The sequence below is a fragment of the Pongo pygmaeus genome, chromosome 3 (assembly GCF_028885625.2).
Source record: "Pongo pygmaeus isolate AG05252 chromosome 3, NHGRI_mPonPyg2-v2.0_pri, whole genome shotgun sequence".
NCBI classification, from domain to species: Eukaryota; Metazoa; Chordata; class Mammalia; order Primates; family Hominidae; genus Pongo; species Pongo pygmaeus.
The window spans coordinates 121,171,129-121,197,350 of record NC_072376.2 but is presented as its reverse complement, the minus strand read 5'-3'; the positions used below and the strand labels follow the sequence as shown (position 1 = coordinate 121,197,350).

Here is a 26,222-nt window from a genome sequence, read left to right as displayed (position 1 = left end):
AGAGCAACGTCGTAGTGAGCCAAGATCACGCCACTGCACTCCAGCCTGGGCGACGCAGGAGACCCTGTCTCAAAAACAACAACAACAACAACAACAACAACCAAAACTGCTGTTCACAAGACTACCACAAAACTACTACAAAAACTACCACGTTTAGCATATGAAACTATTAAGAAGGTTCTACTGAGAATATATTTAAATGAAATAATTTGAAGTTTCCAAAATTACCTAGTTTAAAAGTAGTAATAAAAACTAGTTTGAAGACAGCAAAAATGCTTTAAAAGGCATCTTTTGAATCTATAGCTAAATATCAATTTGAACTCATAAGACTGCAGTTTTTAAGCTGACAGTGAGATCTCTTATTTCAGCTGACACAAAGATCTCTTGGTAATTCTGGCTTATGTCTTCATAGATACTTGGGAAGCAGCCTGTGAAAGCTTTTCTGTGGCCTGTAACAGCTTTTGTTACTTGGGACACTTAGCATCATAAATATAGATACGGTAATTAAATGTTAATAATGATACCTAGTATTTATATAACACCTTTCATCCAAGGACCTCAAAGAACCAAGCAAACATTAACTTGTTAATTCCCATAAGAGCCATGAGGCAAGAGTTTTTATATCCATTTCACTGATGAAGAAACTGAGGCACAGAGAACTTAAGTAACAACTTACTCAACATCATATAGGACATTAAAATTTTACTAAAAAGAGGTCCAGTTCTCATATTATCTGTTCAAAATTGTCTAAAAAATTATCTAGTCATTTTCAAAGATGTGTGGGATTTTTTTCCTCCTCTCCTCTATTTTCGCCTAGTGAACTGTGTTAAATAAACAAGTATGAAAAGGGGGAAATTTTATGTTTAATAGTAAATTTCCAGAGGGCAGAACAATGGCATAGAATTTTGAAGACATATTTATTGAACAAAAGAATAAATACATGTGGCAGAAGAGGGCAAAAAGATTATATAAACTGTATCTAGTTTCTGATTTAAGAAAAAAAAACCTAAAAGCATTCCCTAAAAGAAGTTGCCTGCCATTTCTTTAAAATTAACTAAGAAAACTCCGCCATCTAATCTATCAATAAGCTCCACCATAATAAGAACTAGACATTTTTGTTTCTGCTTGACTAATCCCAGGGAACTTCATTAGTCTACTTGCAGCCTGTTCTATGAAGCTCTAAATTTCTTTTTATATTAAACTCACATCTGACCTCACTGGTCTTAGTTCTGGCTTCTGGGCTTCTGGCGTGATACAGGACAAGGCCAAGCTCTCTCCAGTATTACAGATCTTCACAGCTTTGGACCCAGATCTTTCCTCGCCCTTATGCCTTTTCCCTGGAGCAACCAGTTTCTGCAACTGTAACTCATATGCTGCTGTTTCTGGGTACACCCCATCATGTTCACCCGTATCTAACACACTGCAGTTGATCAAGGTCTCTCTTTAAAATGTAGTACCCAGAATTAAACATAATATTCCAGATGTGGTTTGAGATTGGAGAACAACTGCTCCCACTAACTACACCAGAGTTCTTCCTTTATTTCAAAACTGTGGTTTAATCTTCCTGCAGACTTCTTCAGGAAACAAAACAAAACAAAAAAAGCAAAAACACCCCAATTTACACTGTCATTAAAGATTTATTTTTCATTATTTGAATAATTTCTATTTCCTAATTCTCTTTTTCTAATGTATTCTAAATTTCATAGAAGTGAACATCATGATCAAATAACATTTTAAAGCTGATTTAAAATGATGAGCCTCAATTCAAGTAAATCTTTTTTTCTTTTTCTTTTTCTTTTTTTTTTTTTTTTTTTTGAGACAGAGTCTTGCTGTGTCTCCCAGGCTGGAGTGCAGTGGCACTATCTCCACTCACTGCAACCTTCACCTCCGGGGTTCAAGTGATCCTCCTGCAACAGCTTCCCAAGAAGCTGGGACTACAGGTGTGTGCCACTGCACCCAGCTAATTTTTTGTATTTTTATCAGAGATGGGGTTTTACCATGTTGCCCAGGTTTATCTCAAACTCCTGGGCTCAAGCAATCTTCTGGCCTTGGCCTCCGAAGTGTTGGCATAAACCACCATGCCTGGCCTTTTTCTTTCTTAACCTGATGTTAGGTTAACCTTGGCATATATGCCCAGACATGAAAGTGCACATTTAATATTTGTAATGCAAGTTATATGCGTAATATTCATGTTTATTGTTTATTTTTAGAACAAAATTGTGTGTGTGTGTGTTTGTGTGTATCTGATTACCAAAGAAATAAAGTTTAGCACAGAGGTTAGTAGCTTAAGTTCTCTTTTTAAGAGATGGGTTCTCACTGTGTGCCCAGGCTGAACTCAAACTCTTAGGCTCAAGGGATCCTCTTGCCTTAACCTTCCACATAGCTAGGACTACAAGTGTGCACCACTACACCCAGCCAGTCACCTAAGTATTGAATCAGATATACATGAGTTTGAATTCTGGACCCACCACTTACGAGTAATTTATTTAAATTCTTTCAACTTCATGTGGAAAGTGAGGATGGCTGAGCATGGTGGCTCAAACCTATATTCCCAGCACTTCTGGAGACAGAGGCAGGAGGATCACTTGAGCCCAGGAGTCCCAGACATGCCTGGGCAACATAGTGAGACCCCACTCTCCACAAAAAGGAAAAAAAGGAAGATTATTTTTAAAAAGTGTAAAGTGAAGATAATAATAGGACCGCTTTTATGGGGCTATTGTGAAGATATTATGTAATAACAAACATTAAAAACTTAGCACTGAACTTGGCCTAGAGAAAACACTTAACAAATATAAACTATTCTTATTGTGGAAATTTTAACACATACAGAAATACAAAAGAAAATAAAAGTCACCTGTAGTCTCCAGCTTAATCCAGAAATAACTACTATTGGTATTTAAAATATATTCTTTTTCCTACATTGTAACTACCTCTGAGTAAAAGGGGTACTTGCAGAGCAAACAAGATTGTGAAAACAGTGAAATTTCCAATATATAATGAAAAGCACTAAAACAACAATAATATCAATACTTTAATAGACTTAGCCTAGAAATACAAGAAATACACACATACACATTTTAGGTAGTTATCATTAGAATTTGCCTGTGAATAGTACATAATGGATCAGATGCAGCATTCCATCTTTCATAAAAGTAAATCAGAAATGGACATCACTGATACAGTGGACATGGTGAAAGAAAACCTCTCGGATAACCCGCTGTGTCCAGGACAGGTATATGTAGATCCAAGAACAAAGAGCATCAGGGAAAGTGTGGTTCTCAGAACCTTCTGTGATTCAACGTGAGCAAATTAGAGATTTATCAAGTTTGGCAAAAATACCAAAGTAGTACTTCGAAACAAGGAATCTCATCAGGCAATTTATATTCCATCAGTAGTTTATTAAAATTTACTTAGTGATTTACAGGAGTCATCTAACTGTCATCAATGTGAACTTGCATTAAGTAAGTTTGTTTGTTTCTCTAGGAGCCATCACATTTTCTTTTTATTTTATTTTATTTTATTTTATTATTATTATACTTTAAGTTTTAGGGTACATGTGCACAATGTGCAGGTTAGTTACATATGTATACATGTGCCATGCTGGTGTGCTGCACACATTAACTCATCATTTAGCATTAGGCATATCTCCTAATGCTATCCCTCCCCCCTCCCCCGACCCCACAACAGTCCCCAGAGTGTGATGTTCCGCTTCCTGTGAATGGACTAAATGCTCCAGTTAAAAGACACAGACTGGCAAATTGGATAGAGTCAAGACCCATCAGCATGCTGTATTCAGGAAACCCATCTCATGTGCAGAGACACACATAGGCTCAACATAAAAGGATGGAGGAAGATCTACCAAGCAAATGGAAAACAAAAAAAGGCAGGGGTTGCAATCCTAGTCTCTGATAAAACACATTTTCTTCCTAAAACGTGGCTTCCACCCTGTGAAAAAGAAACTATGGTTTCCAAAGCAATTTTATTTTTGGCTTCTCTGTTGTGCCTGACATGTGTGAGAATATTATTAGACATAGGAAGACACTTGTTCACGAGGATGTGCATGGAACCTTCAGTTTTATTTCACAATTCCTTCTTTACACAGCCTCCTGCAACTGCTAATAATATCCAGCTATTACCCAGCAGGGCTGGACTTTGGCCGAAGTGGGCAGACACCCAGGCTCAGCACGAGACCCTGAGGCATCCTTTACCATCCCTTTCCCAAACCCCTGAGCCACACCATTGCTGTGTAATAAAACTTCTAAACCAGGCACTGAAGCCAAGGCAGGGGGCACTGACTTCACTGACTCCAGCCGAGCCCTTGCCCTCTTCAGCCACAGGTTGGGCCAACTGTGTGAAGGTGGAGCACCTGCCAGACAGTCCTGGAAGCTGCAGAGACTGGGCTGGGTGGTAGGTGGGGAGGGGAGAAGGAGCTCCAGACACCACTGTGTTTTATGGGACCATCATATCAGCACAGAGGCAGATGGCCATGGAGGCTGTTTAAAGAGAAGCCTGCGACAGCCTCGGAGAGGGTGCATGCTGCGTGAGTCACACCAACAGGTGTGTGATTATCAAGGTGATGTAGCGGGCCTGGAATGCAACTTAAAAGGCTGTCATGAGACATTATTCATAAACATATTAACTGCTGCAAGTAACATGGCCCTAAAAGGTGAGAGCAGCCCAATTCAGATGAAATCTCTGCTCTCTGAGTGATTAAATACAAGTGACAAGAAAGCAGAATAAATAAGTGAAGTGGGGGCACCACCTCTCTCTGGAAGAAGCCACACATTCCTCACTCTATACTTCTCTCCTTCCTCATTTCCCCAACATAATCCCTGTGACTATTATAAACAGCCTTCCTATATTTGATATCCATTTAGTTTTCAAGACAATCTTTTCTTTTCCTGCCACCCTGACCTAAGATGTAAAGCTTTCCTTTTTCATGAACTGTTTGACTTCAGACTAGGGGGTAAGGGGTCTAGCATTGCCCCCTGTTTGTTCCTGTCTTTCAGGATGTAAAAGGATGTGTTTACAATCCATTCTGCAGATGTGGAGACCTTCTCCAGCCTGGGGCTCTGTTCAGTAATCAATAGCAGTTGTTTTCAGCTATATGAAGCTGACTGCAATCCCAAGAGAGGTGTGTGCAATGACTGTCTTCAAGGATGGTGTCCATTCATGACTGTAGCTGATATGCCTGAACCTTGATCTTTGGCCTAGACCAGGCTCTTCTGCACTCTGCAGGCCTGTTTCTATCTGCCAACCCAACAGCCTTACCAGAGCGCCCCTCAGGTACCTCAAGGAACATTTTATTGTCATCAGAATCACTTTAGCAAAGACAGACTCAGGAGGTTACCCCGACCAATGGTTATGTGTAGGATGATTACCCATTCCAAGTCACCACATTATGTACGTTTCACCTGCTGTTTTCTTGCCTATGGAGTCAGGATAATTTACAGCTTGAAACCTGCTTTACCTTATTCCTTCTTGACTGTTTTGCCTTTTACCAGTACTAACATCTTCAATAATAATCACCATCAACTACATTTGCCCATACTTCTTACTTTCTCTAAGTGTTTTTAGATATTGCCTATTACGATAACTTTATAGTTGATCTATTTGGAGCAAATGCAGCACACTATTAAAGAGTATCAAATACATTTTAAGATTGTAATTTGCTGTCTTCATACAAAAGACATTAGGTGTTGCCTCCATGCATTAGCTCAAACTTCAGCTGATACCTGATTTGAGAGAATAGTTTTTCCCAAACATATTCTTTACTTAACTAATGGCTTTTTTGGCCTGATTAGGAGAAAGGGGGAAGAAACTAACATTTATTAAGGTGTAATGCTTGGAAGATACTTTTTCATGTCTAATCTAATTGAGTCCTCCATTGATCCTAACAGATAGCTCTTACGTCCATATTATAGATGAGAACATGGCAATATCACCCAAGGTCACAGAATTAATACACAAGAGATCCAGAATTTAAACTCAGTTCTGTTTGTCTCAAAATATTCCAATAGCAAGCCTGAATTTCTGGTGTACCATGTGAGACATCTGGGATCTCCAAGCCAGAGTATTCAGCATTTCAACTTACTTGAAAAAATCAAATAAATGATATATAACCAAGTCATGAAGACAGATTCCATAGGTTAGAACTAATCTTGTAACAACCTGTAAGCTTACTTATTTACTAGGGACGTTTGATTTTCAATTCTCTCACAAAGGATAACTTAGAAGCAAATCTGAAATTACTGAAGTAATGACAGGGTTAATAAAGTGTTTTTTATTATTACATAATTTAAATACTTCAGCTTATGTCCTCTATGTGATTAACCTACATTGATTGATTGATTGATTGAGACAGGGTCTCACTCTGTCACCCAGGCATGATCTTGGCTCACTGCAGCCTCAACCTCCCAGGCTCAAGGGATCCTTCTGCCTCAGCCTCCCTAGTAACTGGGACTACAGGTGTGTACTACTATGCCCATCTTTTTTTTTTTTTTTTTTTAATTAAGTAAAGACAAGGTCTTTGTATGTCGCCCAGGCTGGTCTTGAACTCCTGACCCCAAGCAATCCTGCCTCAGCCTCCCAAAGTGCTAGGATTACAGGCATAAGCCACAGAGCCCAGCCCATCTTTCTATTCTGTTTTCGAATTCAAGATCCTGAGAGTTTGATTAGCTAATTCATTTCCACTGCCAGACAATAGCAGTCTTTCTGCAGATGAGGTAAGTGGACAAATGTCCAGTAGATGCTAATTGTCATATTGTCTCCTTTACCCTTGTGCCACACTGGAAACGGACAGAAACTGAAATCTACCCAGTATGAGTTTCTGATGGAAAATTGAGCTGGAAATTAAATTCAAGCTGTAAAGGATCACTGAAAACAGTCCTTGACTTATATCTATGGGATATCTGTGGTTTGTAAACTCAAGAGGATCATTAGAACTTTCTGTACCCAGTTTCCACATGTAAAGGGTATAACTAGATAACTACTACACACCCTTATATTTCAAACTTCCATGATTCTATAATTCACAGCAAGATCGGAGCTAAGTTCCAATCTTGTTTCTCTGTATAACTCCTGTTTAGGGCTTCCCAGAACCCTTTCCTCCTTTGCTGGTAACAGCACCTGCCCTCACTCTTGTTTTGCCAGACTACTCTTCTTTCCCCATCACCACAACAACCACTATGCACATGTCATTCTGGTAAGGCAGCCACTCCAAGTATTCCATCTACTTGACCACAGGGACAAGCCAGTGGTGAGCATGTAGCCCAAGTAGGGCCGGATCTGGGGTTTTTCATCCAGAAGGTGGCAGGGATGTTTATCTTTTTCCTTTGGAACTCTAGCCATAAAGATGTGTCCTCATGTTACCCAAAATGAGCAAGAGCTGGTAAGCAAAAAGCCTGGCCTGAGGCAGAGGCCAAGATGAGAGGAGGGAAGGAGCAGATGGATTCCTGACGGTTTCCTGACGGTGTTCACGTTCCTGGATCCGGATGACGCTGAAGTGAGCTCTGTGGTTGCCTTTCTGTGATGTGGGTAAACCACTTCTTTGTTTAAGTTCTTTTTGTTTGGAGTCTCTGTCACTTACAACTAAAAGTTGTTGTAACCAATATAATCGTCCTAACCAATATAATTCTCCACCTTCCTCTAAACTGCTAATATTCTATATTTCAATTCAGTCAATTTAACAAAAAATAGTTTTTGTGACTCCAGCAGTTTAAAAAGTCACCAGATCCTCAGACCTTTTGCTTTTGAGGTAGTACAATCAAATGATAGACTTACATCAGTGCTGTAAAACATGGTGATTTCAACTTCTGAGAACTGAGTTTTAAGAGATGGATACTTTAAATCATGAACCAAATACACTTCTTCTACAAGAGTGTCTCAGAACTTCTTCAGTGTCATGATTTTCCAAAAGACAAATTAAGCAAGAAGAAAATATCAGATAAGTTACTAAGTCTTTGTATAGAACTTCTAGAGTGAAATCCAGGGATTGGGAATGTCCTCTGTCATGTAGGATTTGACACTAGGATCTACTACTAGTGGTAACAGACCCTTTTTCTGGTGTCATTTGCAAGGGAGCAGGAAGAGAGGAGGGAGCAACAGTGGTTGACAGCTCTGGAAGCCCTGATCTGGCATCATGGAGATTTTCTGGCCAACCCTGGAGAGATTCCTGAGTAGCGCATTCTGAGTGAAGGCACAGATACAGTCCAGAGCACCCTGGCTCCCTATTGTGGGGAAACTCGGGGTGCATATTTTGGTGGAGTAGTTCAGCAAGTAGAGAAAACATATAGATTGGGACATTTTGTTTAATGGCAAGGAAAGAAAATCCCATACAAAACTTCAATCTACAGCTGAAAAGGTAGGCTGGGAAGAGAGGTCTTTCGCCTCACTAGTAAGAACAACTCTAGAAAGCCCAAGGGCAACCACCAAGCCTGTGTTTGGAGCATGGCAGACCTTATGAAAGACACAAAAGCCGGTGATTGGCTGAAAGCACTGACCAACTCCTCAGATGGGGAGAGATGGATGGCTCCTGGGAGAGAAAACCAACTACCGCTGCTCTCCACCACAGACGTGCAAAGATAAACAAGATTATTTTCCATTTTAAGTGCAACTTATTTGCTTTAAATATAGGTACACCTGAATCCAAACTGCAAGATGATATGTACAAATCCTATTCCTTCTTTTACCATTTCCACAGTCAGAACAGTTTGTAGTCTCGTAGTTGGGATTTGATTTACACAAATGTAATTATCACTGCAGCACACTAGTATTTTGAGAATTAAAGCTTTAACACTGCCATACAAAGGATTGCATGGTAAGTTGTTCTAAGCACCACAATTTTGGTCATTGTAAATTCAACTCTGACGGGTTTATAGGATTGAGCACTCCATATAAATTATTTGTGCCTCATTCTTTTCCCCATTGCCTCAAGCATTTGGACACTTTTCTAAAGTCATGCTTTGATGCCAAGTGGTACCATTGAAATGATCTGGCCTAACCTTGTCTTTTGAAGACCAAGATACAAAGGCTTAAACAGATGAGATGACTTGCTCTGGGTCATACAGGCTTTTCTCTTTTTTTTGAGACGGAGTCTCACTCTGTCGCCTAGGCTGGAGTGCAGTGGTATGATCTCAGCTCACTGCAATCTCCACCTCCTGGGTTCAAGTGATTCTCCTGTCTCAGCTTCCTGAGTAGCTGGGACTACAGGTGTGTGCCACCATGCCCGGCTAATTTTTGTATTTTTAGTAGTGATGGGGTTTCACTATGTTGGCCGGGCTGGTCTTGAACTCCTGACCTCAGGTGATCCATCTGCCTCAGCCTCCCAGCATACAAGCTATTAATGGCAGAGCCAGCACTAGAAGCTCTGTCTCTAGAATGCCAGCTTCTGACTCAAACCCTGCTCCGTGAGCTCCTATGCAGAAAATGGTCACCGTGACAGGGGTTTACAAGAAGAGGTGAAAAGAACAAGCACACTAACCCAAATTTACCAGAATAGATTTGAGTGAGCAGGTCAAAATTGTGGCAAGATAAAAACAAATAACAATTATTTGAGTGAAAATTACCAGGGATTGGCGGGGGTGGAGCCAAGATGGCCGAATAGGAACAGCTCCAGTTTACAGCTCCCAGTGTGAGCGATGCAGAAGACAAATGATTTCTGCATTTCCAACTGAGGTACTAGGTTCATCTCACTGGGGAGTGTCAGACAGCGGGTGCAGCACACTGAGCATGAGCCAAAGCAGGGCAAGGCATCGCCTCACCTGGGAAGCACAAGGGGCCAGGGAATTCCCTTTCCTAGCCAAGGAAAAGGGTGACAGACGGCACTTGGAAAATTGGGTCACTCCCACCCTAATACTGCGCTTTTCCAATGGTCTTAGCAAATGGCACACCAGGAGATTGTATCCCACGCCTGGCTCGGAGGGTCCTACACTTATGGTGCCTTGCTCATTGCTAGCACAGCAGTCTGAGGTCAAACTGCAAGGTGGCAGCGAGGCTGGGGGAGGGGCACCCGCCATGGCCAAGGCTTCAGTAGGTAAACAAAGCAGCCAGAAAGCTCGAACTGAGTGGAGCCCACCGCAGCTCAAGGAGGCCTGCCTGCATCTGTAGACTCCACCTCTGGGGGCAGGGCATAGCCAAACAAAAGGCAGCAGAAACCTCTGCAGACTTAAATGTCCCTGTCTGACAGCTTTGAAGAGAGTAGTGGTTCTCCCAGCACGCAGCTTGAGATCTGAGAATGAACAGACTGCCTCCTCAAGTGGGTCCCTGACCCCCGAGTAGCCTAACTGGGAGGCAACCCCCAGTAGGGGCAGACTGACACCTCACACAGCTGGGTACTCCTCTGAGACAAAACTTCCAGAGGAACGATCAGGCAGCAACATTTGCTGTTCACCAATATCCACTGTTCTGCAGCCTCCGCTGCTGATACCCAGGGAAACAGGGTCTGGAGTGGACCTCCAGCAAAATTCAACAGACCTGCAGCTGAGGGTCCTGACTGTTAGAAGGAAAACTAACAAACAGAAAGGACATCCACACCAAAACCCCACCTGTACGTCACCATCATCAAAGACCAAAGGTAGATAAAACCACAAAGATGGGGAAAAAACAGAGCAGAAAAACTGAAAATTCTAAAAATCAGAGCAACTCTCCTCCTCCAAAGGAATGCACCTCCTCACCAGCAATGGAACAAAGCTGGATTGAGAATGACTTTGACGAGTTGAGAGAAGAAGGCTTCAGATGATCAAACTACTCTGAGCTAAAGGAGGAAGTTTGAACCCATGGCAAAGAAGTTAAAAACCTTGAAAAAAGATTAGACGAATGGCTAACTAGAATAACCAACACAGAGAAGTCCTTAAAGGGCCTGATGGACCTGAAAACCACGGCACGAGAACTACGTGACAAATGCACAAGCCTCAGTAGCTGATTCAATCAACTGGAAGAAAGGGTATCAGTGATGGAAGATCAAATGAATGAAATGAAGGAGAAGAGAAGTTTAGAGAAAAAAGAATAAAAAGAAATGAGCAAAGCTTCCAAGAAATATGGGACTATGTGAAAAGACCAAATCTATGTCTGACTGGTGTACCTGAAAGTGACGGGGAGAATGGAACCAAGTTGGAAAACACTCTGCAGGATATTATCCAGGGGAACTTACCCAATATAGCAAGGCAGGCCAACATTCAGATTCAGGAAATACAGAGAATGCCACAAAGATACTCCTCAAAAAGAGCAACTCCAAGACACATAATTGTCAGATTCACCAAAGTTGAAATGAAGGAAAAAATATTAAGGGCAGCCAGAGAGAAAGGTCAGGTTACCCACAAAGGAAAGTCCATCAGACTAAGAGCTGATGTCTCAGCAGAAAACTCTACAAGCCAGAAGAGAGTGGGGGCCAATATTCAACATTCTTAAAGAAAAGAATTTTCAACCCAGAATTTCATATCCAGCCAAACTAAGCTTCATAAGTGAAGGAGAAATAAAATGCTTTACAGACAAGCAAATGCTGAGAGATTTTGTCACCACCAGGTCTGCCCTAAAAGAGCTCTTGAAGGAAGCACTAAATATGGAAAGAAACAACAGGTACCAGCCACTGCAAAAACACGCCAAATTGTAAAGACCATCGAGGCTAGGAAGAAACTGCATCAACTAACGAGCAAAATAACCAGCTAACATCATAATGACAGGATCAAATTCACACATAACAATATTAATCTTAAATGTAAATGGGCTCAATGCTCCAATTAAAAGACACAGACTGGCAAATTGAATAAAGAGTCAAGACCCATCAGTGTGCTGTATTCAGGAAACCCATCTCATGTGCAGAGACACACATAGGCTCAAAATAAAGGAATGGAGGAAGATCTACCAAGCAAATGGAAAACAAAAAAAGGCAGGGGTTGCAATCCTAGTCTCTGATAAAACAGACTTTAAACCAACAAAGATCAAAAGAGACAAAGAAGGCCATTACATAATGGTAAAGGGATCAATTCAACAAGAAGAGCTAACTATCCTAAATATATCTGCACCCAATACAGGAGCACCCAGATTCATAAAGCAAGTCCTTAGAGACCTACAAAAAGACTTAGACTCCCACACAATAATAATGGGAGACTTTAACACCGTACTGTCAACATTAGACAGATCAATGAGACAGAAAGTTGAAAAGGATATCCAGGACTTGAACTCAGCTCTGCACCAAGCAGGCCTAATAGACATCTACACAACTCTCCACCCCAAGTCAACAGAATATACATTCTTCTCAGCACCACACCACACCTATTCCAAAATTGACCGCATAGTTGGAAGTAAAGCACTCCTCAGCAAATGTAAAAGAACAGAAATTATAACAAACTGTCTCTCAGACCACAGTGCAAACTAGAACTCAGCATTAAGAAACTCACTTAAAACCACTCAACTACATGGAAACTGAACAACCTGCTCCTGAATGACTACTGGGTACACAACGAAATGAAGACAGAAATAAAGATGTTCTTTGAAACCAACAAGAACAAAGACACAACATACCAGAATCTCTGGGACACATTCAAAGCAGTGTGTAGAGGGAAATTTATAGCACTAAATACCCACAAGAGAAAGCAGGAAAGATCTAAAATTGACACTCTAACATCACAATTAAAAGAACTAGAGAAGCAAGAGCAAACACATTCAAAAGCTAGCAGAAGGCAAGAAATAACTAAAATCAGAGCAGAACTGAAGGAAATAGAGACACAAAAAAATCCTTCAAAAAATCCATGAATCCAGGAGCTGGTTTTTTGAAAAGATCAACAAAATTGATAGACCACTAGCAAGACTAATAAAGAAGAAAATAGAGAAGAATCAAATGGACACAATAAAAAATGATAAAGGGGATATCACCACTGATCCCACAGAAATACAAACTACCATCAGAGAATACTACAAACACCTCTATGCAAATAAACTAGAAAATCTAGAAGAAATAGATAAATTCCTCGACACATACACCCTCCCAAGACTAAACCAGGAAGAAGTTGAATCTCTGAATAGACCAATAAGAGGCTCTGAAATTGAGGCAATAATTAATAGCTTACCAACCAAAAAAAGTCCAGGACCAGATGGATTCACAGCCAAATTCTACCAGAGTTACAAGGAGGAACTGGTACCATTCCTTCTGAAAATATTCCAATCAACAGAAAAAGAGGGAATCCTCCCTAACTCATTTTATGAGGCCAGCATCATCCTGATACCAAAGCCTGGCAGAGACACAATAAAAAAAGAGAATTTTAGACCAATATCCCTGTTGAACATCAATGCAAAAATCCTCAATAAAATACTGGCAAACAGAATCCAGCAGCACATCAAAAAGCTTATCCACCATGATCAAGTAGGCTTCATTCCTGGGATGCAAGGCTGGTTCAACATACACAAATCAATAAATGTAATCCAGCATATAAACAGAACCAACGACAAAAACCACATGATTATCTCAATAGATGCAGAAAAGGCCTTTGAAAAATTCAACAACACTTCATGCTAAAAACTATCAATAAATTAGGTATTGATAGGATGTATCTCAAAATAATAAGAGCTATCTATGAAAAACCCACAGCCAATATCATACTGAATGGGCAAAAACTGGAAGCATTCCCTTTGAAAACTGGCACAAGACAGGGATGCCCTCTCTCACCACTTCTATTCAACATAGTGTTGGAAGTTCTGGACAGGGCAATCAGGCAAGAGAAGGAAATAAAGGGTATTCAATTAGGAAAAGAGGAAGTCAAATTGTCCCTGTTTGCAGATGACATGATTGTATATCTAGAAAACCCCATCGTCTCAGCCCAAAATCTCCTTAAGCTGATAAGCAACTTCAGCAAAGTCTCAGGATACAAAATCAATTTTCAAAGATCACAAGCATACTTATACACCAATAACAGACAAACAGAGAGCCAAATCATGAGTGAACTCCCATTCACAATTGCCTCAAAGAGAATAAAATACCTAGGAATTCAACTTACAAGGGATGTGAAGGACCTCTTCAAGGAGAACTAAAACCACTGCTCAATGAAATAAAAGAGGATACAAACAAATGGAAGAACATTCCATGCTCATGGGTAGGAAGAATCAATATCATGAAAATGGCCATACTGCCCAAGGTAATTTATAGATTCAATGCCATCCCCATCAAGCTACCAATGGCTTTCTTCACAGAATTGGAAAAAACTACTTTAACGTTCATATGGAACCAAAAAAAGAGCCCACATTGCCAAGTCAATCCTAAGCCAAAAGAACAAAGCTGGAGCCATCACACTACCTGACTTCAAACTATACTACAAGGCTACAGTAACCAACACAGCATGGTACTGGTACCAAAACAGAGATATAGACCAATGGAACAGAACAGAGCCTTCAGAAATAATGCCACATATCTACAACTATCTGATCTTCGACAAACCTGACAAAAACAAGCAATGGGGAAAGGATTCCCAATTTAATAAATGGTGCTGGGAAAACTGGCTAGCCCTATGTAGAAAGCTGAAACTGGATCCCTTCCTTACACCTTATACAAAAATTAATTCAAGATGGATTAAAGACTTAAACGTTAGACCTAAAACCATAAAAACCCTAGAAGAAAACCTAGGCAATACCATTCAGGACATAGGCATGGTCAAGGACTTCATGTCTAAAACACCAAAAGCAATGTCAACGAAAGCCAAAATTGACAAATGGGACCTAATTAAACTAAAGAGCTTCTGCACAGCAAAAGAAACCACCATCAGAGTGAACAGGCATCCTACAAAATGGGAGAAAATTTTTGCAATCTACTCATCTGACGAAGGGCTAATATCCAGAATCTACAAAAAACTCAAACAAATTTATAAGAAAAAAATGAACAACCCCATCAACAAATGGGTGAAGGATATGAACAGACACTTCTCAAAAGAAGACATTTATGCAGCCAAAAGACACATGAAAAAATGCTCATCATCACTGGACATCAGAGAAATGGAAATCAAAACCACAATGAGATACCATCTCACACCAGTTAGAACGGTGATCATTAAAAAGTCAGGAAACAACAGGTGCTGGAGAGGATGTGGAGAAATAGGAACACTTTTACACTGTTGATGGGGTTGTAAACTAGTTCAACCATTGTGGAAGTCAGTGTGGTGATTCCTCAAGGATCTAGAACTAGAAATACCGTTTGACCCAGCCATTCCATTACTGGGTATATACCCAAAGGATTATAAATCATGCTGCTATAAAGACACATGCACACGTATGTTTATTGCGGCACTATTCACAATAGCAAAGACTTGGAACCAACCCAAATGTCCATCAATGATAGACTGGATTAAGCAAATGTGGCACATATACACCATGGAATACTATGCAGCCATAAAAAAGGATGAGTTCATGTCCTTTGTAGGGACATGGATGAAGCTGGAAACCATCATTCTCAGCAAACTATCACAAGGACAAAAAACCAAACACCGCATGTTCTCACTCATAGGTGGGAACTGAACAATGAGAACACTTGGACACAGGAAGGGGAACATCACACACCGGGGTTGTGGGGTGGGGGGAGGGGGGAGGGATAGCATTAGGAGATACACCTAATGTTAAATGACGAGTTAATGGGTGCAGCACACCAACATGGCACATGTATACATATGTAACAAACCTGCACGTTGTGCACATGTACCCTAAAACTTAAAAGTATAATAAAAAAAGAAAATTACCAGGGATTCATATCTAATCTCCAATGAAATATTGAAAAGTTAAGTTATTAAAATTACCTTTAAGGCTTTGATGATAACCAGCATTTGCCTAATGCCTTTCATCTGTGAGTTTTCAAAATATTGTAAAATTAGTATGAGTAACTCGTTTTACATATGAGAAACCTGAGGGACAGGGTGGAATAAAAACTTGCCCAAGTTTATACAGAGAAGCAAGAATGCAACTTAGCTTATGATCTTCCTGTAAATCACAGAACCATGGTGGTCTGAAATGAAAGTGTCTGAATGATTATCTGGTTCTACCCTCTGAGTGTAGAGACTGCAGTGCAGAAAGGTCTAATGACTGGTCCAAGGTCACAAAGCTAGTTAGTAAGTGAGCTGCAATAACACTCATGCTCCGTGAATCCCACTACTGGGTTTTCTTCCCTTGTTCATATGGCCTGAATATACAGTATCCGTTGGTATTGGTAGGGGATTGGTTCCAGGACCTCCTGCCAATACTCAAAACTGCAGATGCTCAAGTACCTCATATAAAATGGCACAGTATTTGCACATACCTCCTCCTGTATACTTTAAATCATCTCGATTACTTATAATACCTAATACAATACAAATGTTCCGTAAATAGTTGTTATACTGTATTGTTTTTTATTTTTGTTACTTTTTATTGGTGTATTGTTAATTTTTATTGCTTTTTTCCCCCAAATATTTTCAATCCACAGTTGTTTGAATCCAGATGCAGATCCAGGGACTGGGAGGGCTGACAGAGGGCTGACTGTGTTTCTGCTCGGGCAGATGTCAAGTGAGCCCTAAAGGAACTTCCCACTGGCCAAGGTACTTTCTAACTTCAGAATCATGCTTCTTCCCACATTCCCCCAAGGGATAATCAGCTCTAAGAGGGCTGACTATCCATCCTTCCTCTGAGGCTTGAAGACCCAGTATGAGATCCATGTTAAGGATAAGGAAGGATGGCTTAAGGAAGTCCACCCAGCAGTCCTTGTTTCAACTGGACAGTGGCATCTCCCAGACTCTTCAACTGCATCTGCTGCTGCAGAGGCTGCCATTCATCAAACTGGAGGTCTGGTAGTTGCTAAAACGGCCTGGCAGCATTTGGTGGCTACTGACTGGACTTACTGGTTCCATTAAATTGTCTTAATGGTGCTTTCTTCAACTTGAAAATGCCTGTGATTCTTCCTCCTACAGGCCACCCCTAAGCAAAGAACAACCTCCTATTTTTCGTTTAAGTATTATTTTGGCAACCACAAGAGATGGCAACCCTGCTACAGTTGAAAATGTGCTCCACATCAAAGCCACATTTTCTTTTCAGCAGACTCACAAAGCTTTTTATTTCCAGCCCTCCAGAATACTCCACACGCCACCAATGTTTACATTTTTGTCCAGCCTACGCGTCTTTTCCTGCTTAAGAACCATATACCCTATCACTTTAGTCATGTGGCTAACACACCCTGCTTCCTTCCTTTTCCTCCGGCTTTTCTGGCCTCTGACTCAGTTACACCCATCCTGGCTGGTAGGGAACTTTTTTTTAACATATCAATTCTTGCCAGTGCCCTCTGATGTGGTTCTCTTGTGCAGCATAGAAAAAGTTCCAAGAGTCCCCAGTGTTCCTCACTACTGATCCCTTCCTGCTAAGTATTTCACTAAATGTTCTCTGATGGTGACCACTGTAGAGTTTGTTTCATCTGAAGTCTACTTGTACTGTTCTTATCCTTAGTAAACAGGAGGCAGTAAGAAGTGATGTTTGGGTTTGCAAGAAAGGTACAAATTTAATGAGGTTGCAATCTATATCTTGCCTCAAAATGAAAATAGAAACCCCATTCTACCCAATTACATTAGGTGGAAAAAATGCAACAGTCATATTGGGGGCAGTAAAGCCAACACCGCATGTTCTCACTCATAGGTGGGGATTGAACAATGAGAACACTTGGACACAGGATGGGGAACATCACACACTGGGGCCTGTTGTGGGGTGGGGGGCGGGGGGAGGGATAGTATTAGGAGATATACCCAATGTAAATGATGAGTTAACGGGTGCAGCACACCAACATGGCACATGTATGCAAATGTAACAAACCTGTATGTTGTGCACATGTACCCTAGAACTTAAAGTATAATAAAAAATATATATATAAAAAAATAATAAAAAAGAGACTTATTCTCGAATCCTGTTAAAGAATGGGGAAGTGAATTTTCCAGAGAACTCCTCATTCTTTCACAGCGCAACTCCTTAAAACATCAAGTCAAGCCATCTTCTTAGGTTGTGGCTGGACTTGGTAATTAAGTCATTCAACAAAATATTTATTGATTCACTACCAGGTCTGGGGAACTGTGCTAGGTTCTGGAGATAGAGGAGTGAGCAAAACACATGCAATGCCTACCACCATGGAGATTACGGTCTAGTAGAAGACTATGCATTGGCTGCCTACCTTGCTCAACTAGGTCAAGTCAGTCAGTTGACATGTTAAAAAGTTAAATACCCATGGAATACAGGGTATTATGTAAGGATATAGATGATTTGGTGTTGAGATATTTAGTAATAAGTCCTGCTAAATCTGGAAGCTGCAATAAAGTCCTGCCTAGGGTCAGCAGCCTCCCCAGCAGCAGGCACCACTGCACACTAGGGCAGAGACAGTAGCCAAGTCAGCCTTTTGGGTGCTCTCTAGGCACGGGGTGGGCTAGAGGACACTTTTCACCTACTTATACGGCATGGAATATTCCAAGTTGGCCCACACTCTGTGCTATGTACACAGTCTCACTGAATACTCACAATTACCCTGGAAGTAGGTTTTGTTGTTTCTGCTTTATGGAGAAACTGAAAGTCAGGAAGGAAAGTGACTTGTTCAAGATCCATAGCTAATGTCAGGTCTGAGCTCAGATCTGTTGACTCCAAAGTTCTTGCTTTCAGGGGATCATGACACACTCTCTCTTAAACCAGAGAAATTAAGATCTGCAAAATATCTTAAAACTGAAAACCTGCCAAAGTCATCATTTGTGTAATAGAGAAGACGTACTTTCAGAAAGAAGCTGACTATTAGACCCATAAGGATGGGGTTCAGTAGTAAAATATTTTCCCTCCACCTCACCTTTTCTTTTCTTATCTCAGAGCTTTTAACTACAGAAGTACCCTTTGATTTTACACACACACACATACACACACACACCCCTACATCAGTTTCAAAAGATGTATTTCACATCTGGATCTACTATTTCATTTTTTGCCCCAGTCCAGACCACAACAAAAACACCAACAAAAAACATGAGTAAAAGGGAAATATTGTAGGAGCACTCACATGAGAATTGTTATTTAGAAATCATGTCCCTGAGCTCCACTTGTTCTGCCTCTCTGATCCAGTCCCCAATTCTCCGGACAATTTAATAGTTTGTCATACCCTAAAGGAAAACAAAAAAGCCAAAAACTACTTCAAAGCACAGAAAGTCCTCACTAACTTAAAAGAAATGATCAAGCAATTTAATATGAAAATAAGTCAAACTTATTTTAAAAAACAAACATAATTTGAGTCCTATTGAATGAAGCAAAATAAATAATTGTTTTTTTTTTGAAGCAGATTATTTTGGAAGGAAATCAGGCTTTTGTAAGAATTCCTACGCTTATTGAGTGTGGTCAGGTGGTTGCAACATGGGTGTGGAAATGTAGAATTCATGGCCTCCTTCTCCAAATCGTGAATGTCTGATGTACTATAAGCTTTCAGAAAACTTGTTTATAAACTCTATGCTGTTGTTTGGCTGTCTATACCATCAGTATTACTTTTACAATATCATTTTTTAACTAATGACTCTCATAAGATTGTAGGAACTTACAACGCAAGTGGAATCATCCTGCCATGATACAGTCTGATGGGCAGAAAGGCACCGTGTGATGAAAAGAGTGATCAGGAGACATCAGTGAAAAAGAGGTCTGTGTTTACATCGTGTCTGTGGGAACTTAACATATAATGGGTCACGAATGGACATGGAGCCCAGACAACCAGGAGGGCACAAGGTCAATTTTTGGAAGGAGCTAAGGAGGGAGGTACGTATTTATAGAGAGTCTGAGCTATATGCTGAGCTGTGGGAAAATCCAAAGCCTGGGTCAGAAAGGTAAGCTGGCTATAAAAATGGAGCAATGAGGTGAGAAATGAGACAGAACCCAAGATTAACAGTAGCGGCAATGGATGGAGAGGGTTTGGGAAAAGATTCCTTTCTCCATACTAATGAAGATAACGTTGCATAATTATTGATTTATAAGTATCCATTATATGCTAGAGTCAGCATTAAACATGCATATGACACACTCATTTTATTTATTTATTTATTTTTGAGACAGGGTCTCACTCTGTCATCCAGGCTGGAGTGCAGTCGCATGATTCTAGCTCACTGTAGTCTTGACCTCCTAGGTTCAAGTGATCCTCCCACCTCAGCCTCCCAAGAAGGTAAGACTACAGGCACATGTCACCATGCCTGGCTAATTTTTTTATTTTATTTTTTTACAGAGATGGCATCTTACTATGTTGCCCAAGCTAGTCTCGAACTCCTGGCCTCAAGCAATTCCCTTGCCTTGGAATCCCATAACACTGGAATTACAGGCATGAGCCACCACACTCAGCCTGACATACTCATTTTTAAGCAAAGGACTTCTAAGTCATGGCTCGTTAATCTAACACCGACGATAGTGTCTCAGGCAGAAGCCACAGCCCAGAAGACTTCCCAACATGGGAAGGCTTAGGAGACCAGCTGGCATCAGGCACATTCCACAGAAATACTGAGAAACTTATGAAGAACAAACAGACACGGCAGGAGCAAGAGGAAGATACCTGGCCTGAGTAGCACTAAATATGTCCCAGTTAAACAGAACTACTATCCCAATTAAGCAATAGTCATGACCATTAATAAACACAAAAGGGTGTGTTGCACAATGGCCTGATTCAGTGCCGTTACTGATTTAGTGCACTGTAATGATTGTTAATAATCCTCAGCTACTGCATGCTTCTCTGAGTGCTCTGGGAATTCATATTTGCCTGGATCCTTGAATGAAGATGATACTGGAAGTGAAACTCAAAGAGAATCATTTGGGTGGCCAAAATAGGTCTGATGAACTGCTGATACAGATGCCTGAGCATTTCATGGAATTCTGGGCCATTTCCTCTCCCTGGTCATCTCATGTCTTGTGATCTAACCAGCTCTTAGGGGTTCTTTGGTCAAGCACTCTGGCCCTGCTTCCTCCTTTCACTTGGCTGGCAACTCTCACATAGACTTCAATGGCGAAAGCTGTCAACAGTTCATAAAAGGATCAAACACCTTAAGATGTTGTATACAAGTTCCAGTGATGTTTTCAAATATACTTCCTTTCCTAGTTCCTCACAGATAACCTTTTGGCATCCAGTGAAGTAACGTGGAGGGCAGATACCTAGTTCTGATTTGGGGAAATGTTTTCCACCCACTAGTTGTCATCATACATGGTTTGGTTCAACACATTTTATCAATGGAAACTTGTGATGTTCCTGTTAGCAACTTTTTTTTTTTTTCCTGGGGAATAGGGGTCAAGGAAAGGCCTTTCAAAGGAGGCCAACTGTAAAGAGCTGGGCTTACTTTCATGTCTGCCATCACAGCTCTTAACCATTGCTCCCCAAAGAGAAGCAAAAGAAAATACAGCTTTCCATGAGGCCTGTTCCTTTCATGCCAGCCTAGTTCCAAGGAAAAAGATTTTCCAGATCAAGTAGAGGTTTCAGATGTTTTTTTTAAATTTCCAACTCTGAGTCTAAATATTGGTAAAGAGAATTCTTAAAGAGGACTTGAAAGATAAAAACAAGGTATTTCGCTAACATCATATCCATGGCTAGTGGGATTGTTTTGGGATGTGTGTGTGTGCGTGCACGTGTGTGTGTGTGTTTTGATTTCTGGGACAGGAGGCAATGAATGGATAAACTAGCAAGGAAAAACTGAGACTGAGCCATTAACCCATTGGTAAGAAAATCACAATCTCTGGTAATCCATGAGAAACATTTCCTAAGGACCTTTTTTGAGACCTTGCAGCTTTTCTGAATTGGAGTTTCTCATGTGAACCACAAAACAGACAATCATTTAAGTGACTATTTTCTCAGTTCTCCCAAGATGGCACAGAGCTAGTACTATCCTGGAATATGCATGGAAAAGGTAATTCATTGTGTACAATGGATATCTTACAACAATTAGGGCTTAGTTCTATCCCTGAAATGGTTGAGGAAAACCATTAGAAAAACAACACACCTAAGGCCCAAGCCTGGAGACATACCAAATACAAATTGCCTTTCCAAGAAGCACAGATGACTAAAGTGGTTTAAAAATAAATGTATGTACATACTTGAAATTTAACTTTCATGTAGTCACAAAGTTTAGGGAAAATTCTTTCTGATAAATTTAAAAGTTCCAAAAGTCTTTTAAACCTTTTGATGATGGGGTTAAGAAAAAAATGATGTGCATTAGGGGCCTACTAAATGTTTCAGTTATAGCTGGGTGCAGTGGCTCACACCTGTAATCCTAGCACTTTGGGAGGCTGATGGGGGAGAATCACCTGAGACCAGGAGTTCAAGACCAGCCTGGCCAACATCACGAGACCCCATCTCTACAATTTTTTTTAAAATTAGCTGGACAGGATTGTGCATGCCTGTAGTCTCAGCTACTCAGGAGGCAGAGGCAGAAGGATCACTTGAGCCCAGGAGTTCAAGGCTGCAGTGATCCACGATTGTGCCACTGCACTCCATCCAGAATGGCAGAGCAAGACCCTGTCTCCACAAAAAAAAAAATTAATAAAAATAAAAAAAAAAAGGTTTTAGCTGTAAGTTAGACAATGTCTGTTGTCAAGGCTCTCATAATCATTGCAGGGAGGAGGACAAGCACACAAGATGGCCCTGGGAGCAAGAGACAGAGATAGATGAGAGAAAGATTAAGGAAATTAAGGAAATAGAATCTTTACGAGTTAGTAATCAACTCTATGTGTAGATTGAAGGAAGGAGCTAATTTGAGTGGTTGGCTTTTCCAGGCCTTAAATGGAAAATACATGAGGTAAAATTGATTTGTTGTGGTTGTCATTATTGTGGTTGCTATTGCCATGTGTGGTGGGAGAGATGGTGACAGCCAGCTTAGTGCTGGAAGAATTTGAGGTTCCATTAAGGCACTCAAATGAAAGTATACTGCAAATAGTTGGACACAGCTCTGAGTTTCAGGAGAGAGGTCTCACTGGAGATGCAGATCTGAGAATTACTAAAGATTGTGAAATATGTCTAGCTTATTCATGGAAGATGTGTTTACTGAGAAGAGGAAAGGTCTTTATTTTTGAAAACTTGAGAAAGAAAGCTGTATTTTCAGTTGTACATTCAAAAGATGATTTAAAAGCAGCCATCAGCAAAATCCATAGTATTAACTTTGATCTGAGAAAACCTTTGCATGCTCGCTGCTTTAGGGACTAAATTCAACAGCTTTGACACTGTTTTCTTGGATGCAACTCCTTTTTCCCCTTTCAAATGCTATAATTCTCCAGTTTTCCCTAAGCACTTGACTTCCCTGAGAGAGACCCTAAAACCATCTGTGCTTCAATATGTCCTCTTTGGAAATCCGTTTGATTATGCTGCCTATTGCAGGAGGAGATTAAATAGGAAGATTAGCTAATAGATTTTAATATAATTAGTATCCAAGTAGCCAAAATGTTGCCAGACTCTTGACAGCTTAAAAGTATCTACATCTGGCCGGGCGTGGTGGCTCACGCCTGTAATCCCAGCACTTTGGGAGGCTGAGGCAGGTGGATCACGAGGTCAGGAGATCGAGACCATCCTGGCTAACATGGTGAAACCCTGTCTCTACTAAAAATACAAAAAATTAGCTGGGTGTGGTGGCAGGTGCCTGTAGTCCCAGCTACTTGGGAGGCTGAGGCAGGAGAATCGCTTGAATCCAGGAGTCAGCTTGCAGTGAGCTGAGATTGCACCACTGCACTCCAGCCTGGGCGACAGAGTGAGATGCCATCTCAAAAAAAAAAAAAATCTACACCTACTCTTGTGACAAAAGAGACAGCTATGATAATATGAAATTTTAAACACTGACTTCTGTCTATAAACTATTACACAAAAAACGTTCTCATGACAAATATTGAAACATTGTATATGCATGACAAATATTGAAACATTGTCTACATTGCAAAATACTAAGAAAGTAATGTAATTTGAAAAGTAAAATTTAGCATACAGTAAAAATGATAGATTACATATAGTTACTTTCACCTAGGTAAGTGAATAAAGTTATCAAATATTAGTGATAATATTCAAAATTATATGTAGTAATTAATTGGTGTAAAAAAATTATTATAGATTAAAATAGATTTTTTTTTCTAAATGAAACAAAGTAATTAGCTCCAATATCTTCATAAATATACTCCCCCTCACAAAAGGTTCCTTACTATGTAGATTCAAATCTTTGCTCCATAGCATAACCTTGGGCAAATTATTTGACTTCTCTAAGTCTCAACTTTATCATTTTACAAATGAGAAATACCATTAGAACTTTTGGTTAAGGCCACAGTGTAAGGAATAAATGAGAGAACAGAGTCTGGTACATATGTTCAATAAATACTGAAGTGATGATGACTGAAAGTGGTTTTGAATTGAGATGTGACTCAAAACCACACTTTATGAAAACAGAACATTAAACAGCATTATAAATTACAAGACTTTTACAATATGACACTGATGGAGAGTCAGAGCTGCTGCACAGTCTGTGCACTGAATGATTCCAGGGTTCCATTTACAGATATGATGACATGCACAGAGCCTGCAGTATTTATGCAATGCAATGGTCCTGGCTAGAACAAGAAATTAACCCACATGGAAAAGAACTTTTCTTCCCTCTCGGAATTCACAGAGTTGTTTTTTTTTCATTTAATCTTAGAATTCTTAACCTCTGTACACAGTTCTTCACCTCTGCTACTTTACCTAAATCAATGATTCCAAATAAATATCTCCGTGGGCCAGGAGTTGAAAAAGTATTGTGTGAACTAAGCTTGCTATAATCAAAAGAAAGAAGCGGCATTACCTAAAGGTATTCATATTCAAATGGTTTTGAAACACTGCATAGACCAAGTAAAACACATTTGTATGCCTTAGCACATTAATCAACTTTGTGGCCTTGTTTGAGTCATGTAATTTCAGTTTTTTTAACCTAGAAAAGTGAAAGATAGGATCATTTTCTTACAGTGACTCAAGAATGACGATCACAGAAACTCAGAGATTCAGCTCTTGTTCAATCTTTTCTTCTAACCCCAGAAATTATTGTCTCCTGAGTCAGCTAAAGATGGTGGTCTGAAAAACAGCCTGTTTCCACAGAAGCAGCTCGATTCCCCTCCTCCCACTGCTCTATTGCATGGTCTCTATTTATTTGAGTATTGCTTTTTAAAATTACTTAAGGGAATAAATGTTTGTTTTAAATTACAGCACTGAAAAATACGGCCGGGTGCGGTGGCTCACGCCTGTAATCCCAGCACTTTGGGAGGCCGAGGCAGGAGGATCACGAGGTCAGGAGATCGAGACCATCCTGGCTAACACAGTGAAACCCCATCTGTACTAAAAATACAAAAAATTAGCCGGGCATGGTGGCAGGCGCCTGTAGTCCCAGATACTCAGGAGGCTGAGGGAGGAGAATGGCGTAAACCCGGGAGGTGGAGCTTGCAGTGAGCGGAGATCGCGCCACTGCACTCCAGCCTGGGCGACAGAGTGAGACTCCGTCCCAAAAAAAAAAAAAGAAAAGAAAAACACAGAAAAACAGAAAAGAGAAATAAAATTTACCTATCGTCATATCTCTGATGATATGTATGATGTCACATACATATTTGGTTTTTCCTCTGGTACACATTCACATATTAGTTACATGGAATTGGGATCATTCTATGTATGCTCTTTTAAAATATACCTATGTTGTTTTTAAGATTTAAATCAATATATCTTTTTAGAATAGTTTACAGAAAAGTTGCAAGGATAGTGCAGAGTTACCGTATACCCAATACCGTTTTCTCTATTGTTTACATCTTACATTACTGTGGAATTTTTGTCACAACCAAGGAAGAAGCATGGATACATTGTTATCAACTAAACTACACACTTTATTCAGATTTCACAAATTTTCCCCTAATGTCCTTTTTTCTGTCTCAAGATTCCAATCAGGATACTACATTACATTTAATAGTCATGTCTCCAATTCTCCTCTTGGCTGTGACAGTTTCTCAGATTTTTCTTGATTTTTATGGACTTAATATCAAAGAGGTACTGGTTAAATATTTTGTAGCATGCTCCTCAGTTTGGATTTGTCTGATGTTTTTTCACTGTTTTGTAAACATTATGAGTTTTTGGAAGGGAATACATAGAGTTGAAGTTCATTTTCATCACATTCTATCTGGAGTATGTGTATAAGCATGACCTATCACTGATGAAGGTAACTTTGATCACCTGGTTGAGTAGTGTTTACCAGGTTTCTTCATTA

General features: G+C 40.2%; 1 long non-coding RNA gene across 1 annotated transcript in view; it reads left to right on the top strand.

The window, feature by feature from the left end:
• The window catches only part of LOC134739379 (uncharacterized), a 49,942-nt gene extending 28,917 nt beyond the window's left edge, over positions 1-21,025 (top strand). Inside the window, exons 3-5 of the long non-coding RNA XR_010125975.1 lie at positions 16,433-16,544; positions 19,533-19,642; positions 20,219-21,025. This is a non-coding gene — a long non-coding RNA (uncharacterized LOC134739379). The remainder of the gene's footprint in view (positions 1-16,432; positions 16,545-19,532; positions 19,643-20,218) is intronic.
• Positions 21,026-26,222: the final 5,197 nt, after the last annotated feature.